At 49.7% G+C, this 23,640-nt stretch overlaps 1 protein-coding gene across 1 annotated transcript in view; it reads left to right on the top strand.

Moving 5' to 3' along the window:
- Positions 1-23,640, top strand: part of WDR33 (WD repeat domain 33) — a 1,025,118-nt gene that overhangs the window by 685,864 nt on the left and 315,614 nt on the right. The gene's annotated exons all lie outside the window — the stretch shown is intronic.

The raw sequence follows: 23,640 nt of genomic DNA, 5'->3' as shown, positions 1-23,640 counted from the left end.
TGTGTGAGAATGACCTCTAGGAAGATGGGGTTCAAGCTGTGTGGGGCCTGCCGGTGACGGCCCCCATAAGGTATGTCTCTGGTGTTTGAACCGAGACAACAACTCAAAGTTGTGTTCCCACTGCCGGGCCTTGGCTTCGAAAGCTTTGAGGGAGTGGTCCCTGAAGCTCATGGTGGCCTGGCAGTGGACTTTGGGTGGTACAACTCCTCAGAGGTCACGGTCATGGAGGAGGTTGCGGACCGCTCCAGGAGCCCAGAGTCCTCTTCATCCCACATGAGGTCCTCAGGTTACGTGCAGAAGAGGCACTTCGACTTCACCTCGCCCATCCGCCGACGAGGCGAGTCGGGAACGTCGAGGTTCCTGGCACAGTTCCGCAGAGCACTCAACACCCTCCCAGTCTCTTCCCCACCCACCCCTCCCCCAACCGGCGCACCTTAGGGCCCCATGGGGGTCAGCAGGTGCCCCATCAGGTTCCATACCAGCAGATCAGCCTCAGCACTGATGGGGTCTCTAGGATCTGATATCGGATTCGTAACTATGCCGAGTCCACACAGTAGGCCTTCTCTGGCGTCGTTCCTGACGTTGACACAGGTAGCCAAGCCCCATTCTAATACCCGATGATCCGGAGCTGGAACAGCGTACACCTCTGAATCCTGTGCCAACAGTTGCCAGATAATTGCCTGAGCCTTTCTGTGATCAGCCAGGCATTGGTGAGGCATGGGATGGGTCTCAAGACCCTCTAGAGTTTCAATTGGAGCAAATGAACTGGTATGAGGAGTTAGGAGAAGCCAGTGGACTGGACACCTCTACAGATGCTGGCATGCTCTCACCTCCTACGGTGGCTATGGAGGAGCGAGCATCATATACTATGGTGGTGCGTAGCGCTGCTGAGGTCCTGGACCTAGATCTGGCTATGGTGCCGGTCAGGACTAACCTCCTGATGGATGTGCTTCAGTTGGGGGTTTCTACATCGGAACCAATATTACCCTTTAATGAAGCCCTCACCAATGTCCTGCTGGGGACGTGGGCAAAACCCAGCACAGGGGCGCCTATAAATAGGACAATTGGCCTCCGCCATTGCCCAGCTCCAAGTGATCCTAGCTTCCTCACACAACACCCCACCCTGGAGAGCTTGGTGGTCCAAGCCTCCACTTCCCATGGCGCCTTCTCTTCCGCTCCCCGGTTTGGGAATCCAAGAGGCTGAATTTAGGAATATGTTTTCTTCCTCCAGCCTAGCATTGAGGTCAATAAACACCTCATGCCTAATGGGCCCTTTTTCCCCATACTTTATGGGTGGCGCAGATGCTGCAGGACACTCTCTCACAATGTGAGGGATGCAGCAAAGTTTACTAGCAGGTGTGGTTTGGAGACCACTGACTCGCTCGGTAGAGAGATTTTGTCGACTGTGGCCCTTCGTCGCCATGCCTGGCTTCGCACATCTGGCTTTTTGGGGGATGTCCAGGCAAACCTTATGACATGCCCTTTGATGGGTCCCACCTATTTGGTGAAAAGGTAGACTATGCGCTGGAGAGCTTCAAGGAATCTCGGACTACGGCCAGGTCCTTGGGCTTCTCTGCAGCCCCTCGCCCACAGTCCGTCTTACGACGCTTTCGAAGGGATGGAGTACCAGACCATCCACAGACCTCCGTCCTCCATCAGATCAGCATCCTGTGCGGGGACGAGGTTGTGCTACATTCAGACCCAGAGAGTCTGACCAGAATTCGTCCACCACCCAGCCATCCTCCTCCACAGAGCCCTATTCCTCCTAGTGTGATTCTGCAAGACCACACACCTCCAGTTGGATGTAGGATTCAATTTCATCTCCCTCCCTGGCAGTCCATAACATTGGACAAAAGGGTCATGCAGATCATACAGAAGGGGTGCTCCCTCCCATTCTACTCTCTCCTTCCATGCCTCCATTAAAAGAACAGCTGATGGAGGGTCACTTAGTCTTGCTCCGCAAGGAAGTTACGGCTCTCTTCGCCAAGGGAGCCATAGAAAGGGTCCCGATGTCAGAAGTAGGCAGTGGTTGTTATTCCAGCTACTTTCTGATACCCAAAAAGAACAAGGGTCTTCGCCCTTTTCTAGATTTGCGGGAGGTCAATCTCTTTTCCAAAAAGAGAAATTCAAGATGCTCACTTGTAGGAAGTTGGCTCTGTATATACTATTTCAAAGTAAGAAATAGTGTGCACAGAGTCCAAGGGTTCCCCTTAGAGGTAAGATAGTGGCATAATTAGATAATTCTAATGCTCTATTTTGTGGTAGTGTGGTCGAGCAGTAGGCTTATCAGAGGATAGTGTTAAGCATTTGTTGTACACACACAGGCAATAAATGGAACACACACTCAGAGACAATTCCAAGCCAATAGGTTTTTATATAGAAAAATATATTTTCTTAGTTTATTTTAAGAACCACAGGTTCGAGATTTACAAACAATACTTTAAATGAAAGGTATTTCACTTAGGAACTTTGAATTAGCAAAATAGCATATACAGTTTTCACACAAATGGCAATAAGCTATTTTAAAACTGGACACAGTTTATTTTAAGAACCACAGATTCAAGATGTGAAGTAAACACATAAAATGCAAGGTACTTGAAACAGGTAAGTTAGGAAGTTTGAATAAAAGCAATATCATATACAGTCTTTGTTAAAATGGCAATAGTCTATTTTAAAAGTGGATACAGTGCAAAAATTAACAGTTCCTGGGGGAGGTAAGTAAAGGTTAGTTTGTGAGGTAAGTAAGACACTTGAAAGTTTCAGTTCCTGGGCATAGGCAGCCCACCGTTGGAGGTTTAAGGCAGCCCCAAAGTTACCACACCGAGGCCAAAGAGGTGCCGAAAACACATAGGTGCCTATGGAGAACAAGGGTTCTCCGGTTCCAGTCTGCCATCAGGTAAGTACCTGCGTCCTCGGAGGCAGACCAGGGGGGGTTTTGTAGAGCACTGTGGGGGGCACACATAAGCACACAAAACAAACCCTCAGCGGCACAGGAGCGGCCGGGTGCAGTGTGCAAAGCAGGCGTCGGGTTTCAGATAGGAAACAATGGAGGGACCCAGGGGTCACTCAAGTGGGGCAGGCAGGCACGGGGGCTTCTCGGGACAGCCACCACCTGGGCAAAGCAGAGGGTCGCCTGGGGGGTCACTGCTGCACTGAGGTTCGGTTCCTTCAGGTCCTGGGAGCTGCGGGTGCAGTGTTTGTTACAGGCGTTGTGTCCCTTGTTACAGTCAGTTGCGGTCAGGGGAGTTTCTGGATTCTCTCTGCAGACGTCGCTGTGCGGGCTCAGGGGGGTCGTCTCGGGCTACTTATGGGGGTCACAGTCGCCGGGGAGTCCTCCCTGTGGTGTTTGTTCTCTGGATCTCGAGCCGGGGGCATCGGGTGCAGAGTGGGAAGTCTCACGCTTCTGGCGGGAAAAGTGAAGTCTTTAAAGTTGTTGAAAAGTTGCAAGTTTGTTGCAGATTGTTGAGCACAGATGCTGCTCACAGGAGTTTCTTGGTCCTGGGGGTCAGGGCAGTCCTCTGAGGCTTCAGAGGTCGCTGGTCCCTGTTGGATGCATCGCTGGTTGCAGGTTTTCAACTCTGGAGACAGGCCGGTAGGGCTGGGGTCAAAGCAGCAGTTGTCGTCCGTCGTCTCTGCATGCTTGTAGGTCAGCAGTCCTTCTTCTGTGGTTCAGGTTGCAGGAATCTGATTTCCTGGGTTCTGGGGAGCCCCTAAATACTAGATTTAGGGGTGTGTTTAAGTCTGGGAGGGCAGTAGCCAAGGGCTACTGTCCTTGAGGGTGGCTACACCATTTTTGTGCCTCCTCCATGTGGGGCAGGGGGCACATCCATAATCCTATTGGGGGAATCCTCCAAAATTAAGATGGAGGATTTCTAAAGGCAGGGGTCACCTCAGCTCAGGACACCTTAGGTGCTGTCCTGACTGGTGGTTGACTCCTTGTTTTTCACATTATCTCCTCCAGCCTTGCCACCAAAAGTGAGGGCAGTGGCTGGAGGGGCGGGCATCTCCACTAGCTGGGAAGCCCGGGGTGCTGTAACGAAAGGGGTGAGCCTTTGAGGCTCACCGCCAGGTGTTACAGTTCCTACAGGGGGAGGTGAGAAGCACCTCCACCCAGTACAGGCTTTGTTCCTGGCCACAGAGTGACAAAGGCACTCTCCCCATGTGGCCAGCAACTTGTCTGGTATGTGGCAGGCTGGCAGGAACTGGTCAGCCTACACTAGAAGTCAGATTGGTATTCAGGGGGCATCTCTAAGATGCCCTCTAGGTGCATGTTAGAATAAATTGCACACTGGCATCAGTGTGCATTTATTGTGCTGAGAAGTTTGATACCAAACTTCCCAGATTTCAGTGTAGCCATTATGGAACTGTGACGTTCATGTTTGTCAAACTCCCAGACCATATACTCTTATGGCTATCCTGCACTTACAATGTCTAAGGTTTTGCTTAGACACTGTTGGAGCATAGTGCTCCTGCACATATGCCCTCACCTGCGGGCTGTAAGGCCTGCTAGAGGGGTAACTTACCTATGCCACAGGCAGTGTGAGGTTGGCATGGCACTCTGAGGGGAGTGCCATGTTGACTTAGCTTGTGTGTGCTGGTGGGTAGAAAATGACTGTGAGGCAGTGTGCATGTGCTGAGTGAGGGGTCCCCAGGGTGGCATAAGACATGCTGCAGCCCTTAGAGACCTTCCCCGGCATCAGGGCCCTTGGTACCAGGGGTACCAGTTACAAGGGACGTATCGGAGTGTCGGGGTATGCCAATTGTGGAAGCAAAGGTACAGTTTAGGGAAAGAACACTGTTACTGGGGCCTGGTTAGCAGGGTCCCAGCACACTTTTAATCAAAACTTAGCATCAGCAAAGGCAAAAAGTTAGGGGGTAACCATGCCAGGAGGCATTTCCTTACATCACTCTTGTTCAGATCTTGTCAGCCAACGAGACTGGATGGTAGCGCTGGACTTGCGGGATGCGTATTCTCACATCCCCATCCTGCCTGCCCACAGGTGTTACTTGCGGTTCAGGGTGGGCCACAACCACTTTGTTTGCCGTGCTTCCCCTTGGTCTCACCAGTGCCCCTCGAGTGTTAACCAAAGTGATGGCGGTGGTAGCAGCTCATCTGCGCAGGTTAGGGGGGGGTCTCAGTCTTTCCCCACCTCGACGACTGACTTTTGAAGGCTCCTTTGCCCCAGACTGTCGTCACCCACCTTCAGACTACAGAGAACCTCCTGCATTTGCTGCAGTTCACTATAAACGTGCCAAAGTCACACCCGACTCCCTCTCAGAAGCTCAGAGTTAGGATATTCGGGCTATGATACCAATGTTTCAGCCTCTGTCCTGGATTTCGGTGAGAATTACACTGAGGCTGGCCGGGCCTCATGGCCTCCTACATCCTGCTGGTTCAAAATGACAGATGGCATATGCGGGCTTTGCAGTGGGATCTGAAGTTCCAGTGGGCACAGCTTCAGGGAAATCTCTCTGACAAGGTCCAGATCTCGGAAGGGACTGCGAAAAACCTGTAGTGCTGGTTAACAAATCAGGATTGGGTCAAGGGCAGATCCCTCTCCTTTCCCCAACCAGATCTTACGGTTGTGACAGATGCTTCACTCTTCTAGGATGGAGTGGCCACATGGGAGAGGCAGAGGTCAGAGGCATCTGGTCTCCAGCGGAAACCGGACTCCATATCAATCATCTGGAGCTCCGAGCGGTTCGACTAGCATTGAAAACATTTCTTCCCTCCCTCAAAAGCATTGTAGGTATTCACAGACAACCCCACCGCCATGTGGTATTGCAACAAGCAAGGTGGAGTGGGGTTGTGGACCCTTTGTAAAGAGACCCTTCGTCTCTGGACTTGGCTGGAACATCAGGGCATTTCCCTGGTGGTTCAACACCTGGCAGGATCCTTGAATGCCAGAGCAGATTAACTCAGCTGACGATGCGTGGTCGATCACGAATGACTTCTACATCCGGAGGTGGCGCAAGATCTCTTCCTGCAGTGGGGAGAACTTTGGTTAGACTTGTTTGCCTCCGTAGAGAACGCGCAATGTCAGCTGTTTTGCGCGTTGGAGTTTCCAAGGCAGCATTCGCTCAGTGACGCTTTTAGTCGTGAGTGGAATTCAGGGCTCCTGGACCCTTTTCCGCCAATACCACTTCTACCCAGAGTTCTGAAGATGATCAGGCAGGACCAGGCCCAAGTAATACTGGTGGCTCCAGACTCGGCACGAAGAGTCTGGTATCCTGAGCTTTTCAACATGACCATAGCTCCTCCGATCAGACTACCTCTTTGGGAGGATCTTCTGTCGCAGCAGCAGGGGAAGGTCCTCCACTGAACCCTGTCAACTCTGCAACTTCTTTCGTGGAGATTGAGCGGCGACAGTTAACGTCTTTCGACTTGCCACCCAAAGTCTGTGACGTTATCTTGGCAGCCAGGCATCCCTCAACCAAAACTGTATATGCACCCATCGTTGGAAGAAATTTGTGGCATGGCGCATCAACAGTTCTGTTGATCCTCTATCTGCTCCTCTCTCTCAAGTTCTTCTCTTTATCTGCAACTAGAATACGTCTCTACCAGATATTTCGTTACCAAAGGTATTTAACTTGTACAACACTACTGCAATGTGTTCCTGCAACAAGGAGGGACGTGTGGGATCATAGACCCTTTGTCAAGAGGCCCTGTGTCTCTGGACGTGGCTGGAACAGCAGGGCATAACCCTGGTGGTTCACCACCGCACGTTCTCCAAACTCAGCCGTCAATGCATAGTGGATCCCGAGTGGTGTCTCCATCCGGAGGTGGCACAAGGACTCTTTCAGCAGTAGGGATAGCCTTGGTTAGATCTGTTTGCCTCTGCATAGAACTCGCAATGCCAGCAGTATTGCGCGTTGGAGTTTCCAAGGCGGCACTCGCTCTGCGACGCTTTACGACGCAAGTGGAGTTCAGGCCTTCTGTATGCCTATCCGCCCATACCACTTCTGCCCAGGGTTCTCAAGAAGATCAAGAATGACCAGGCCTAAGTAATCCTGGTGGCTCAGAACTCGGCATGGAGAGTCTGATATCCCCAGCTGCCCCTTCGGGAAGATCTTCTGTCACAGCAGCAGGGGAAGATTCTACACCAGAACCTGTCAACTCTGGGCCTTCATGTGTCGATTGAGCGGCAACAGTTGACAGCCTTCGACCTTCCTCCCGAAGTCTCTAAAGTTTTTCTGGAAGCCAGGCGTCCCTCCATTTAGATGGTATACACCTGGAGTTGGAAACGATTTGTAAATTATTGTACAGAAAGATCTATTGATCTTCTTTCTGCTTCTCTCTCTGACATTCTTCTATTTATCTTATCCCTTGCCCAGCAGGGTTTTGCCTTGGGCACTCTCAAAGGCTAGCTTCCTCACCCTATCGGTGTTCCTTCGGCTGCATGATCAGCCTTCATTAGTCAAGTCACCTAGATACCTCAAAGGGCTGGTACGTATGTTTCCCCATACGCCGTTTGTTATGCCTCAGTGGGACTCGCATCTCTCATGTTTGCCCCTTTGAGCCATTACATAACTGTCCCCTCTGGCTGCTCACCATCAAGACAGCCTTCTTAGTAGCGATAACATCTGCCAGGAGGGTGAGTGAGATGTAGGCTCTCATCTAAGGTAAGGAAACTGCAGCTAGAAGTCTCTTTCAGGTGAACAAGTTACTTACCTTTAGTAACGCATTATCTGGTAGAGACTCTATCTAGCTGCAGATTCCTTACACCTGCCCATGCCTCCCCGCTCTGTGGACATGTCTAATAGGGTCAGGGATGGTCCCTTTCAGAGCTCTAGTTTTTGCACAGACAAACTGTTAGCCCTTTCCATGGCTCTGTGCTTCTGGCGTGGAAATTGGTGGAAAAGGAACTGATGTACGCGTGTCTGGTCGGTGCCTTTATAGGTGACCATGACATCACAAACGGCTCCAGTAAAGCCATGCAGATCCGAACGATGCCACCCAATGGCGCATGCAAAGGTACTGCTGACCAAAACTTTTGGATTCCAAGCTGAACCCAGGAAATTGTAAGGTAAGGAATCTGCAGCTACATAGATTATCTACCAGATAATGCATTACCAAAGGTAACTTTTTCTTCAATGACTAGTCATATTTTTATAAAGCAAAATCTGATTTCTTTGAGAGACCCCTTAATTGAGGTTGAATCATGATCTGAACACAGACCCTCTTACATCAAAATCTACTTTTGTCATAGTTTGATAAACTGGACACTCATGAATTTGATGCTCTAAAAGAGCTTGCATCGTGGCTTAAAGAGGAACGGAAAAAACACCGTAAGGAAATGCCTCCTTGGCATGTTTACCCCCTGTCTTTTTGCCTTTGTTGATGCCAAGTTATGATTTGAAAGTGTACCAAGGCCTGCTAACCAGGCCCCAGCACCATTGTTCTTTCCCTAAAACTGTACCTTTGTCTCCACAATTGGCACACCCTGGGACCCAGGTAAGTCCCTTGTAACTGGTACCCCTGGTACCAAGGGCCCTGATGCCAGGGAAGGTCTCTAAGGGCTGCAGCATGTCTTATGCCACCCTGGGGACCCCTCACTCAGCACAGACACACTGCTTGCCAGCTTGTGTGTGCTGGTGGGGAGAAAATTACTAAGTCGACATGGCACTCTCCTCAGGGTGCGATGCCAACCTCACACTGCCTATGGCATAGATATGTCACCCCTCTAGCAGGCCTTTCAGCCCTAAGGCAGGGTGCACTATACCACAGGTGAGGGCATAGGTGCATGAGCACTATGCCCCTACAGTGTCAAATCAAAACCTTAGACATTGTAAGTGCAGGGTAGCCATAAGATTATATGGTCTGGGAGTCTGTCATACACGAACTCCACAGCACCATAATGGCTACACTGAAAACTGGGACGTTTGGTATCAAACTTCTCAGCACAATAAATGCTCACTGATGCCAGTGTACATTTTATTGTGAAATACACCCAGAGGGCATCTTAGAGATGCCCCCTGAAAACATACCCGACTTCCAGTATGGGCTGACTAGTTTTGCCAGCCTGCCACACACCAGACATGTTGCTGGCCACATGGGGAGAGTGCCTTTGTCACTCTGTGGCTAGTAACAAAGCCTGTACTGGGTGGAGGTGCTTCTCACCTCCCCCTTCAGGAACTGTAACACCTGGCGGTGAGCCTCAAAGGCTCACCCCCTTTGTTACAGCGCCACAGGGCATCCCAGCTAGTGGAGATGCCCGCCCCCTCCGGCCACGACCCCACGTTTGGCGGCAAGGCCGGAGGAGATAATGAGAAAAACAAGGAGTCGTCACTGGCCAGTCAGGACAACCCCTAAGGTGTCCTGAGCTGAGGTGACTGACTTTTAGGAATCCTCCATCTTGCAGATGGAGGATTCCCCCCAATAGGATTAGAGATGTGCCCCCCCTCCCCTCAGCCACCCTCAGGGCTAGTAGCCATTGGCTACTAACCCCCCAGACCTAAACACACCCCTAAATTGATTATTTAGGGGCCCCCAGAACCAAGCAAGAGAGATTCCTGCAACCTGAAGACGAAGGACTGCTGACCTGAAGCCCTGCAGAGAAGACGGAGACACCAACTGCTTTGGCCCCAGCCCTACTGGCCTGTCTCCCCACTTCAAGAAAAACTGCACCAGCGACGCGTCCCCCAGGGTCCAGTGACCTCTGAAGCCTCAGAGGACTACCCTGCATCTAAAAGGACCAAGAACTCCCGAGGACAGCGGCCCTGTTCCACAAAGACTGCAACTTTGCAACAAAGAAGCAACTTTTAAAGACCACACGTTTCCCGCCGGAAGCGTGAGACTTTCCACTCTGCACCCGACACCCCGGCTCGACCTGCGGAGAAGCAACACTACAGGGAGGACTCCTCGGCGACTACAACCCTGTGAGTAGCCAGAGTTGACCCCCCTGAGCCCCCACAGCGACGCCTGCAGAGAGAATCCAGAGGCTCCCCCTGACCACGACTGCCTGCTTCCAAGAACCCAACGCCTGGGAAACCCACTGCACCCGCAGCCCCCAGGACCTGAAGGATCCGACCTCCAGTGCAGAAGTGACCCCCAGGTGGTGGCTACCCAGAGGAGCCCCCTCCTTGCCTGCCTGCATCACTGAAGAGACCCCTGGGTCTCCCATTGAAATCTATTGCAAACCCGAAGCCTGTTTGCACTCTGCACCTGGCCGCCCCTGTGCCGCTGAGGGTGTACTTTTTGTGCTGACTTGTGTCTTCATCCCCCCCCCCCCCCCCCCCGGTACCCTACAAAACGCCCCTGGTCTGCCCTCCGAAGTCACGGGTACTTACCTGCTGGTAGACTGGAACCGGGGCACCCCCTTCTCCATTGAAGCCTATGCGTTTTAGGCACCACTTTGACCTCTGCACCTGACCGGCCCTGAGCTGCTGGTGTGGTAACTTTGGGGTTGCCCTGAACCCCCAACGGTGGGCTACCTTGGACCCAACTTTGAACCCTGTAAGTGTTGTACTTACCTGTGAACTTAACATTTACTTACCTCGCCCAGGAACTGTTGAATTTTGCAGTTTCCAATTTTAAAATAGCTTATTGGTATTTTTGCCACAACTGTACATGATATTGTGTTGATTCAAAGTTCCCAAGATACCTGAGTGAAATACCTTTCATTTAAAGTATTGTTTGTAAATCTTGAACCTGTGGTTCTTAAAATAAGCTAAGAAAATATATTTTTCTATATAAAAACCTATTGGCCTGAAATTTGTCTTTGAGTGTGTGTTCTCATTTATTGCCTGTGTGTGTACAACAAATGCTTAACACTACCCTCTGATAAGCCTACTGCTTGACCACACTACCACAAAATAGAGCATTAGAATTATCTCTTTTTGCCACTATCTTACCTCTAAGGGGAACCCTTGGACTCTGCATGCTATTTCTTACTTTGAAATAGTACATACAGAGCCAACTTCCTACAAACAACAAAAGAGAAAGGGCAAGAAAAATAAACTTTACATCCACTAAAAGGTTTTTTGTAAACAAACACCAGACAGCATTAGGCAGTGCAGAAAACTGCAATAAAATGTTTCAGCATAATTCAAAATATCAGACTGGCATTCAGTAGTCATTACTTCAGAAAACAGACAGAGAACTGCACTCAAAGCTGTCCCCTGGCTCCTTGCACCTCTCACAGTTCATTGATTTATTTTTATTTTAGTGTGTAGATTCTTTGTTTTCAATTTTAATTTTGAAGGGGAGACTGTCCCATTAGTGTTAAAAGCAAGTTTATACCCAGACTTTGACTTTGTTTAAAAAAATAAATGTACCTCAATGTGTAGCCTATGTAGGCCCTGCATGTCATTTCTGGAACTGATTGGCATCGGTGCAGAGCTGCACAGTGCTGCCTACCGGCACCCTGAGGTACGACAATAAGTAGACAAGCAAATGTGAACTTGTGTAGAGGCAATGGTCAGTGAACATTCAATTGATGGAAAGATGATTGTTGGCTACGAGCATGGGTGAACTCCTCTATTGGTGTTCCTGTATTCCAGGCAGTTGTACTGTTTAACCTGCCCTCCAAATTGTCATGGCTTCGGCTCCCATTGACAATGCAAATTTGTTTGTTAATTGTGTTTCAAGTAGTGAGTCAAGTTTGTCAGAACATTCAGTTCTACTCCTCTGCTGTCGTAGCAAGTATTGAAGAAATATAACATATTCCTCTTCAGTTTCCTCTGGTACTCAAGTTCACTTTTTTCAATACCACACCTTGGAGGCATGGTCTCATCATCTCATTTGGTTCCCACCCTCATTGAGGATTTCAGTGTATTGAAGATGATGGCGAACATGTTTTGGTGCCTTCTGTTGCCACATCCCAGTCAGCTTTTTCTACTTATCTATATCCAGTTCCTACTGTGCTTTTAGAGTTATTCATTCTTTCACTTCCAAATAGCAGGTTAAACAAGCTGTAGCAAAGTGGGCCTGTAGGAAGCTGGCCTGGTGTGTGGTGGGTACCTATGGTACTTCAGGTATCCCCTCTTAGTGAAGAGTAGGTAGTGTCTAGAAGCCAGGCTCTCTAGAGGTAGCTGTGGATGAGCAGCCAAGGCGTATCTAGGAGACATGCAAAGCTCATGCAATACCACTGTAGTCACACAGCACTTATACACATGAAAGTCAATACTCAGTGTTACAGAAATAAAGGTATTTATTTTTTGAACAAATCACCACAAAATACTAGACAGATAACCCACCCTTAAGTAAGTAATACACTAAATATATACCCTAGTACTCAGAAACAGGCATAGAAAAGGTTACAAAACAGTGCCAAATGGCGATAAGCAATAGTGACCCTAGAGGGAGCACAAACCATATACTAAAAACAATGTAATACGAACAAGGTACCCCTGTAGGAAAGTACCATCTTTCTTGGCCTGTAAACCCCAATTTCTGCCTGATTGTCAGTGTGTTTTGAGTGAGTCACAGGGATCCTGCTAGTCAGGACACCAGCGCTTATGGTTTGTGGCCTACATATCAGTATGTTGTACTGTTTTGTCAGTGGAGTCCTGTTAATCAGACCTCCAGTGCTTATGCTCTCTGTTTCCAAATGTGTCACTATAGTCTAGTGACTACATATTTCACTCCAGATTGGCACACTGGACTCCCCTTACGTCCCTAGTATGTGGTACCTAGGTATCCAGGGCATTGGGGTTCCAGGAGATCCTTATGGGCTGCAGCATTTCTTTTGTCACCCATAAAGAGCTCATACAAACACTTATTCAGGACTGCCATTGAAGCCTGAGTGAAATAGTGTAAGCACTATTTCACAGCCATTTTCACTGCACCAGGTCACTTCTAAGGCATCTATATATCTAACCTTACAGACCCTGAATGCTAGGTGCATAGTACCTGTGTGTGAGGGCACCCCTGCACTAGCAGAGCTGCCCCCACGTCGTCCAGGCCCATTTTCCCGTACTTCGTGAGTGCGGGGATGCCATTATAAGTGTGCCATACATATAGGTCAATACATACATGTAGCTTCACAATGGTAGCCCAGAATATGGCTATGTAAGGTGTATAGGAACTGGAAATCGAACCCCCAATCTGATTCTGGTATTGGGAAGCCAATTCAATGCACCCTGGAGGCTCCACCACAGACCCCCAGTTCTGCCAAACCAGCTCTCTGAGGTTTTCACTGCAGCCTCAGCTGCGGCCACCTCACAGACAGGCTTCCGCCCTCCTGGGGTTTGAGCAGCTCAATCCCAGGAAGGCAGGACAATGCATTTCCTTTAGGAGAGGGGTGTTACATCCTCTCCCTTTGGAAAATAGGTGTTACAGGCATGGGAGGGGTATCCTCCTAGAGCCTCTGGAAATGCTTTGAAAGGCACAGATAGTGCTCTCCTTGCATAATCCAGTCTACACCGGTTCAGGGACCCCAAGTCCCTGCTCTGGCACAAAACTGGACAAAGGAAAGGGGAGTGACTACTCCCCTGTCCATCACCTCCCCACAGGTGGTGCCCAGAGCTCCTCCAGCATGTCCCTGGGTTCTGCCATCTTGTTTTCAGGATGATCAGGGAACTCTGGGAGCATCTGAGTGGCCAGTGCCAGCAGCTGATGTCAGAGAGCACTCCTGATAGGTGCTTACCTGGTTAGGTGACCATGGGTCCCTCTTGTGGGTGTTTCCTCAGATTCGGTTTTGCAAGACTCCAGCAGGAATCCTCTGCAACCTCTGCTTCACCTTCTACCATAGGATCAACCGCAGAACTGCTCCAGGAACTCTACAACTGCAATAAAGTATCCAAGAAGGCTACTGCAACTCTGTAACTTCAGCTCCTGCCAGCAACTGCAACAGTTTACAGGTCGTGCATGCTCTGAGGACTGCCTGTCTTCATCCTGCACCAGAAGAATTGAAGGAATCTCCCATGGAGTGACAGTCACTTCCCTGCTTCAGAAGGCACCTCACTTCAGCGATGACTAGCTCTCCGGGTCCCCTATCCTGACGAGCCGGGATCTTGGAACAAAGGTGGTGGACAGAAGTGACCCAGACTGTCCAAAGGTCAAACTGTCCAAATTTGGTGGAGGTAAGAACTTGCCTCCCCGAACCAGACAGTACCCCTGTGCAGCACGTGTTTTGCAGCTCCTAGAGCTTCTGTGCGCTTCTCTAAGGAATCCTTTGTGCACAGCGCAGCCCAGGTCCCCAGCACCCTATCATGTGACGCTCAGCTCCCTGAGTTGTTCTCCGGCGGCGTGGGATCCCTTTGTGTAGTGCAGCGACGACCGCAATTTGCAACTCCTTTGTCCCCATGTCCTGAGACTCCTGTGGGCGCTGCCTGGTCTTCTGAGGCTCCGAAGTGCTGAGAGCCCCCTCTCTGTCTCCTCAGTCAGAGTTGAGACCCCCCAGGTCCCTCCTGGGCACAGATAGCGCCTTTTCCCGCCAAACTCGTCTTTTGCGTGAGCCAATGCTTGTTGGCAGAATCCAACGACGAAAACCAGCCTGCATTCTTCTACTCGACGTGGGACATCTCTTGCACCGAGCAGGAACCTGCAGCTGTTTTCTTTGGTGCATCTCTGACTTTTTCTTCCAACCAGAGAATCCACTTTTGCACCTTCATCCTGATTAACAGGGGCTCCTGTTCTTTCTGGACTCTTCAGCTGTTCTTGGACTTGGTCTCCTCTCTCCGCCGGTCTTCAAGTCCAGGAATCAATCATTGGTGTCTTGCAGTCTTGCTTGGTTTTTGCATAATTCTTTATCAAAACTTGTAATGTGTTATGAGGAAACTTGTTGTACTTTATTCCTGCTTTCCTGAGCTCTGGGGAGGGGTTCTTTACTTACCTTTGGTGTTTTCTTACACTCTCAGCGCCCCTCTACACACTATTCTTGCCTAGTTGGGAAACAGACATTCGCATTCCACTATTTTATTATATGGTTTGTGTTCCCCCTAGGCCCATTGTAACCTATGGTGATTTTCACTGTTTGCATTATTTTCTGACTGTTTACTTAGCTGATTTTGGTTACTAGTGTATATTTTGTGTATAATACTTACCTCCTGAGGGAGTATAGCCTCTACGATATTTTTGGCCTTGTGTCACTAAAATAAAGTTCCTTTCTTTACTCCAGTATTGGAACATTCATAGATTCACATGCTTAAATACTTCCCCGTCGTCGAGATGGGAGTCCCCGTTGGAATTTAAAAAACCAGGCCTGAAAATGTATGCACACAATACATGTACTACGCCTCAATATAATAACCCATCATAGTTGTTTTGCAAAATAGACCCAAACTCAAACTTGAACAAATCAGATTGCCTTACCCCTGTAGAACCTCCTGTGAGGAAGGAGCTGCCTTCACTCATATTTTCCACCACACGGAGTCTCCTTTGAGCTCTGCTCAAGATTTTCTCTCGGAAGATCTGTTTCTACAGCTTTTGGACATTTCTATCTACTCTGGTGATTCAAACGGGCTACAATGTCAGAGACACCAAAGAAAGGCCTTTTCAGATCCTGTGCCTCATGTTTAAAGAAAAGATTATATGTGGAGGATCCACATGAGGAGTGTATTTACTGCCTATACCCCAGCCACAAGACTAAGGACTGCAAAATCTGCAGAAAACTTTCTACAAAGACCCTGAAGGACAGGGAGGGTCGCCTTCTGTTGTGGCTGCAAAGAGGTAAGACTGGACAAATCTGCCTCTTCTTATGTTTCTGCCCCTAAAACACCTGTGAAGAGAAAACAGGTAAGTTCTGAGCTTCAAGAGCCACCTAGGAAAATGGCGCAAAAGACAGCAAGGGGTCATGGCTCTCTGCAGAAGAAGACAGTGGTTGCAGAATCCCACAAATAAAGCAAAGAAAACTGCTTCAGAGCCGGCTACTCCTCCTCCTGAAGTGCTTCTCAAGTTCAAGAAGCCTAGCTCAGCACCGTCGGCGATGCCATCGTCGTTGGTACCCTCGTCGACAACTGTTTCATCAGTGACGCGGGTGGTGGCGACTATCTCCATGTCGACAGAAGCGGCTGCAGGATCTTCGTCAACGACATTATCATCCTCGTCGATGGGGCGCCCCATCTCGTTGACGGTTTTCTCACCGACGACACTCAAAGCGACGATTGATCTTACTACACTCCCGTCAACGATGCCCTCGTCGATGATTCTCTCGTTGACAGCATCTCCGTCGTCGATGATTCTGACGAGACCTCTGTAGACGATGCTCTCGTCGGCTACAATATTTCCAGCGACAACTGTATCGTCGACGCACCTGTCGACGACAGCTGGTTTCTTGTCTTCAACTGCAAGAATGTTTCCAACAAAGAGGTAAAGACCATCTACGTTACCTTTGAGTCAATCTGCGCAACATACTCCGCTCAAAAGGCTCTCAACAGCTCGTTTGACACCTTCTATCGTGTCACCAAGCAAAGTTTCAAGGCTCTTACCATCTAGGTTTTTGGATGGCGATGATGACGACTCAGATCAGGATGCAATGTTTGGAGTGGCTAGAAGTCCTTCACAGCTGCACGTAAAATGCCAGGAGTACTTGGATGATGATTCATATTATGGTCAGCAGTATTATGACCCAGTACCGCAACAACAGGGAGCAGTATCTTTGCCCTCCGGTCTTGTGTCAGAGCTCCAGGCTATGCTGGCAGATTATAGAGAGCGCTTCTACCTTCAGCTGGCTAAGGACCCCACGCCAGCAGTGACTGCACAAGCTACTCCGGCACCTCTGCCAGTTTTTCCTGCGATGCCATAAATTCCTCTTGAGGCTCCACAGAGTCTCTAGGTCCAGGCCTCTTCGGATGAAGCGGCAAAGGAAGGGGAGGTTCTCTCACACCAGGACGAATGGGACGAATGTCCTCCCAGCACCCCCTTCACCGGAGCCATTAGCAGTCGAGTCTCCTCCTGAGGATATTGGCTCTTTCCATAACCCCTTGGAAAAAGCTGCAACGAGGTTTGAGCTGCATTTGCCATCCACGCAGCAGGACTGTTTTCTATATGATTTCAAAGAGCCGCACTGAAAATCGGTCAGGGCTATACCGATTATTGACCATGTCTGGAATCGAGGGCTGAAGATAATGAAGAACCCAGCGACCGTGCCAGCAGTGTTACCAAAGCTGGACAAGAAGTATAAGGCGACAGAGGATGCTCCTGCGTGCCTGGTGGGTCACCCAAAACCAGACTCTGTGGTTTCCCAGGCTGCCCAGAGACGCTCCAAGAACTCATCGCCTTTATCGGCTCCTGGCAAGGACGGAAGGCCCCTGGACAATATCGGGAAGAGGTTCTCCTCTATGCCAGCGATTGTATTCCGCTCTGCAAATTCCTTGGCGCTACTGGGCAGGTACGACAGGCAGCTGTGGTCCGACATCTCGCACTCTGTGGATGATCTTCTGGATCCCAGCAAGTCGAAAGCTAAAAAAAAACAAAACCCTTATGGAGGGTCAGCGGACCTCTGCAGAGGTGATTGACTGCGCCCTGGACATTGCAGCCATGTGATTTCGGCTTCTGGCCGGTTCAACCATCTTAAGGCACCAGGGATGGCTTTAAGGCACAAATTTCAGGCCAGATGTCCAAACCAAGATCCTGGACCTCCTGTACGATGGCCAAGACCTGTTCGACAAGAATGTCGGCGATGCTCTTCAAGCGATTAAAGCTGATACTGATACTGCCAGGTCTTTGGGATCCCTACAGTACAAACGCACACCCTTTCGGGAAGCCAGAGTTAGAGGCCACTCCTCCTTCTGAGGTGGCTACCAGTCTTTTCGATATCCAGCCTACTCCTCCCAGTATCAGTCATCCAGACCCCAGTACCATCAAAGACCGCCTCGGGCGGCGGCATACAGCAGGCCTCCTCCTAGAGGACGATCGGGACGACAGTCCAAGGACCCCTCTCGTAGGCAATGACAACCTCCAGGGGCCGGCTGCTCCTCCCTCCTTGACTCGTCACCTGCAACATTGGAGGCAGATCACAAGCAACAAGTGGGTTCTGGATATCATAACTTATGGTCACCTACTAGAGTTCACTTGCAGGCCTCCTGAAACTCCACCTTCCCGGGAGCATCAACAGCATCTGCATCATCTCCTCCTAGAGATAGAGGGCATGTTATGCAAAGGGGCGATAGAGGTAGTCCCCTCTTCGCAACGAGGAAGCAGATTTTATTCTCGATTCTTCCTCATCAGAAAGAAGTTTTGTTTGTGGAGGCCCATCCTGGATCTGAGGCAGCTCAATAAATATCTCAAAAGGCAATCCTTTTGTATGGTAACTTTGAAGGATGTCCTACAGCTTCTCAACAGAGGCGATTTGATGGCTTCCCTAGATCTGCAGGATGCATATTTCCACATACCCATTAACCCCAAACACAAAATGTTTGAGATTCATGGCAGCCGGCCGGCACTTTCAATTCAAAGTGCTACCCTTCGGACTCAAATCCGCCCCCTGGGTTTTCACAAAACGCTTAGCCCCAGCTGCTGCATATCTGAGATGCCTAAAACACCAGATATTCCCATATCTGGATGACTGGTTGCCTAAGGCTCCAAACATCTCTACCCTACGCCACTCTCTCAGGACCACGTAATGTCTCTTCCAACAACTAGGTCTCACTCTCAGCAGAGACAAGTCACAGCTTGAACCTACCAGAAGGATCGTGTTTTTGGGTGCTATATTGACACGACTCTTGTAAAAGCCTTCCCTGTCGAACGTCAACTTAAGCTTCTGACCCTGGCAGACTCAGTTCGAAGAAAAAAGTATCTTTCAGTTTGGAGGTTCAAGTCATTACTGGGCATGATGTCTTCCTGTATCAATCTAGTTCCGCACTATTGCCTTCGGATGCGCCCTCTTCAGGAAGAGCTCGACAGACAGTGGAGGCAGAAGCAGTGGTCCTTACGGGACATCATTCAGATAACAAGGATGGTTGAATCTCCATTGGTGGTCAACACCTGCAAACATCTCAGAAGGTCTAGAGTTACTGAATCAAATCCCTCCGTTTACAAGTCAGTGGCAGGTGGCCCCATTCTCATGCTACGCTGCGCCTCAACCACCTCTAACTAAGAGCTGTGTACCTTGCACTACAAGCTTTTCTGTGCAGAGAATTTGAGGTTCATCAGTGCTTGTCTGGACGGACAAAACAACCACCATGCACTACATAAACAAGCAAGGCGGAACTCGGTCTCACTTGCTTTGCACAGAAGCTCAAGTCATCTGGACCTGGTGCATTCAGAATTCGGTGCACATACGGGCAGAACATCTTCTGGGAGTCAGCAACACCACAGCAGACTCGCTAAGCAGGCTCAGCAGGCTCAGCACATCTTCTCACGAGTGGGAGCTGAACCAGAAAACTCTGGACGCAGTATTTCGCAAGTGGGGATTACCGAACCTGGACCTCTTTGCGACGTCTCAGAACGAGAAATGCTGGTTTTATGCAAGCTGGCATTCCCAACCAGGGTCGTGGGGAAATGCCCTTTTGATAATATGGTCAGGGATTTATGCTTACGCCTTTCCTCCGATACCCCTTCTTTCACGGGCCATCATCAAAATCAAATTGGAGCCCTGCCAGATAATTCTAATTGCTCCAGCCTGGCCACGTCAGCCGTGGTACACAGAGCTTCTGTTGCTGTCTTCATGTCCTCCCATCAGGTTAGCACCCATACCGGACCAGCTCTCCATCAGCCAGGGCAAAATGAGGCATCAGATCCCAAGCATCCCAGATTATGTGCATGGCTCCTGATTTTAATGAATTCGGCCATCTAGCTATTCCCGTTGACTGTCAGACAGTGTAGGAAGTTGGCTCTGTATGCACTATTTCAAAGTAAGGAATAGTATGCACAGAGTCCAAGGGTTCCCCTTCGAGGTAAGATAGTGGCAAAAAGAGATCATTCTAATGCTTTATTTTGTGGTAGTGTGGTCGAGCAGTAGGCTTATCCAAGGAGTAGTGTTAAGCATTTGTTGTACACACACAGGCAATAACTGAGGAACACACACTCAAAGACAATTCCAGGCCAATAGGTTTTTGTATAGAAAAATATATTTTCTTAGTTTATTTTAAGAACCACAGGATAAAGATTTAAAAGTAATACTTCAAATGAAAGGTATTTCAGGTAGGTACTTTGCAAAATAGCATATACAGTTTTCACATAAATGACATATAGCTATTTTAAAACTAGACAGTGCTATTTTCAACAGTTCCTGGGGGAGGTAAGTGTTTGTTAGTTTTTGCAGGTAAGTAAACCACCTACGGGGTTCAAGTTTGGGTCCAAGGTAGCCCACCGTTGGGGGTTCAGAGCAACCCCAAAGTTACCACACCAGCAGCTCAGGGCCGGTCAGGTGCAGAGGTCAAAGTGGTGCCAAAAACGCGTAGGCTTCAATGGAGAAGGGGGTGCCCCGGTTCCAGTCTGCCAGCAGGTAAGTACCCGCGTCTTCGGAGGGCAGACCAGGGGGGTTTTGTAGGGCACCGGGGGGGACACAAGTCAGCACAGAAAGTACACCCTCAGCGGCACAGGGGCGGCCGGGTGCAGTGTGCAAACAAGCGTCGGGTTCGTAATAGAAATCAATGGGAGACAAAGGGGTCTCTTCAGTGATGCAGGCAGGGGGGGGGGGAGATCCTCTGGGTAGCCACCACCTGGGCAAGGGAGAGGGCCACCAGGGGGTCGCTCCTGCACTGGAGGGTGGGTCCTTCAGGTCCTGGGGGCTGCGGGTGCAGAGTCTTTACCAGGCGTCGGGTCTTTGAAGCAGGCAGTCGCGGTCAGGGGGTGCCTCGGGATTCCCTCTGCAGGTGACGCTTTGGGGGCTCGGGGGGGTCAACTCTGGCTACTCACGGTCTCGTAGTCGCCGGGGAGTCCTCCCTGAGGTGGTTGTTCTCCACAAGTCGAGCCGGGGGCATCGGGTGCAGAGTGCCAAGTCTCACGCTTCCGGCGGGAAACGCAAGTTTTTTCAAAGTTGCTTCTTTGTTGCAAAGTTGCAGTCTTTGGTGAACAGAGCCGCTGTCCTCGGGAGTTCTTGGTCCTTCTAGATGCAGGGCAGTCCTCTGAGGCTTCAGAGGTCGCTGGTCCCTGTGGAAAGCGTCGCTGGAGCAGTGTCTTTAGAAGTGGGGAGACAGGCCGGTAGAGCTGGGGCCAAAGCAGTTGGTGTCTCCATCTTCTCTGCAGGGTTTTTCAGCTCAGCAGTCCTCTTCTTCTTAGGTTGCAGGAATCTGAGTTCCTAGGTTCTGGGAAGCCCCTAAATACAGAATTTAAGGGTGTGTTCAGGTCTGGAGGGTTAGTAGCCAATGGCTACTAGCCCTGAGGGTGGCTACACCCTCTTTGTGCCTCCTCCCTGAGGGGTGGGGGGGCACATTCCTATCCCTATTGGGGAAATCCTCCACCTGCAAGATGGAGGATTTCTAAAAGTCAGTCACCTCAGCTCAGGATGCCTTAAGGGCTGTCCTGACTGGCCAGTGACTCCTCCTTGTTTTTCTCATTATCGCCTCCGGCCTTGCCACCAAAAGTGGGGCCGTGGCCGGAGGGGGCGGGCAACTCCACTAGCTGGAGTGCCCTGGGGTGCTGTAACAAAGGGGGTGAGCCTTTGAGGCTCACCGCCAGGTGTTACAGTTCCTGCAGGGGGAGGTGATAAGCATCTCCACCCCGTACAGGCTTTGTTACTAGCCGCAGAGTGACAAAGGCACTCTCCCCATGTGGCCAGCAACATGTCTGGTGTGTGGCAGGCTGCTAAAACCAGTCAGCCTACACAGGTAGTCGGTTAAGGTTTCAGGGGGCACCTCTAAGGTGCCCTCTGGGGTGTATGTTACAATAAAATGTACACTGGCATCAGTGTGCATTTATTGTGCTGAGAAGTTTGATACCAAACTTCACAGTTTTCAGTGTAGCCATTATGGTGCTGTGGAGTTCGTGTATGACAGACTCCCAGACCATATACTCTTATGGCTACCCTGCACTTACAATGTCTAAGGTTTTGCTTAGACTCTGTAGGGGCACAGTGCTCATGCACTTATGCCCTCACCTATAGTATAGTGCACCCTGCCTTAGGGCTGGAAGGCCTGCTAGAGGGGTGACCTATCTATATCTATAGGCAGTGTGAGGTTGGCATGGCACCCTGAGGGGAGTGCCATGTCGACTCAGTCTTTTTATCCCCACTAGCACACACAAACTGGCAAGCAGTGTATCTGTGCTGAGTGAGGGGTCCCCCGTGTGGCATAAGACATGCTGCAGCCCTTAGAGACCCTCCCTGTCATCAGAGCCCTTGGTACCAGGGGTACCAGTTACAAGGGACTTACCTGGATGCCAGGGTGTGCCAATTGTGGAAACAAAGGTACAGGTTAGGGAGAGAACACTGGTGCTGGGGCCTGATTAGCAGCCCTCAGCACACTTTCAAATCAAAACTTAGCATCAGCAAAGGCAAAAAGTCAGGGGGTAACCATGCCAAGGAGGCATTTCCTTACAGTTTTGGCCAAAGCACGTGCAGACAGTACCAATAAAACGTATACCTTAAAACGGAAGTGGTTTTGTTTATGGTGTACTGCAAATAACATTCATCCGCTTACATCTGCTCCAGAGCAGGTCTTGCCGTACCTTCTTCACCTGGTCGAGGTCTGGTCTCGCGCATGCTTCCATTAATGTTCACATAGCTGCCATCTCCAGGTATAGACGACTATCCAAAGGGACCGTCCCTCTGGTCTCATCGGCTTATGAAGCAGTTTATGAAGGGGTTGTGCCGATCCTTTCCTTCAGCCAAACAACCTCCTCCATCTTGGCAGCTGAACACAGTCATGAGTCAGTTGATGAAGTATCCATTTGAGCCTATTCATAAATAAGACCTTAAGTATCTTACCTGGAAGGTAGCGCTCCTCTTAGCGTTAACATCCACTCGTCGAGTAAGCAAGATCCAAGCCTTTAACCATCCAGGAGCCTATCATGAGGTTTACAGAAGATAAAGTCATCCTACGGACAAACCCAAAATTTATTCCCAAGGTGCCCACTGACTTCCACATCGAGCCAGTAGTCCTAAAGACGTTCTTTCCACGACCTTAGACTAGGGCAGAAAGATCGCTGTATTCCTTGGACTTCAAACGATGCCTTAAATTTTATTTGCAGCGAACATCCTCGTTCAGCAAGTCCAATCAACTATTTGTAGCATTCAGTGCACCCAGAAGAGGGCTTCCGGTTTCTAAACAAACCATCTCTAGATGGATTTCAACTGCAGTAGCCCTTTGCTATCAGAATGCTGGATGACCCTTGGACACTAAGGTTCGTGCCCATTCTACCCGAGCAGTGTCCACTTGTGCACTTTTCTCTGGGGTATCCCTTCCAGACATTACTGCCTGGATGCTGAGACGCTCCGTGATGCTGCGGTGGGTCAAGCAGTTCTTAGACATTTGTTCAGATAAGGTGAGCTGTTTGTTTCCCACCATCCGCTTCTTATATAATATCACATTTTTTGTTCATTATTAACGTATCTTTCTTGCATATTCATGTATGTCTTAAAGGTTTAAATGTATTGCTTTGCATGTATCAGTCTAGTGACAATGTTCTATGATGATTGGATAGACAGTATTTGCTGATGCAGAAAATGTGTTAGTTACTGCTTGCTTATTCCAGCATGTGAATCTATGAAAGTTCCAATACTGGAGTAAGAAATAATTTACTTACCTGTAACTGTAGTTCTCCAGTTTTAGAAGCTTTCATAGATTCACATGCGGCCCGCCCGCCTCCCCGGGGGA

This window comes from Pleurodeles waltl, chromosome 11, assembly GCF_031143425.1.
Source record: "Pleurodeles waltl isolate 20211129_DDA chromosome 11, aPleWal1.hap1.20221129, whole genome shotgun sequence".
NCBI classification, from domain to species: domain Eukaryota; kingdom Metazoa; phylum Chordata; class Amphibia; order Caudata; family Salamandridae; genus Pleurodeles; species Pleurodeles waltl.
The sequence above is the reverse complement of the archived record's forward strand: the minus strand, read 5'-3'. Positions and strand labels throughout refer to the sequence as shown.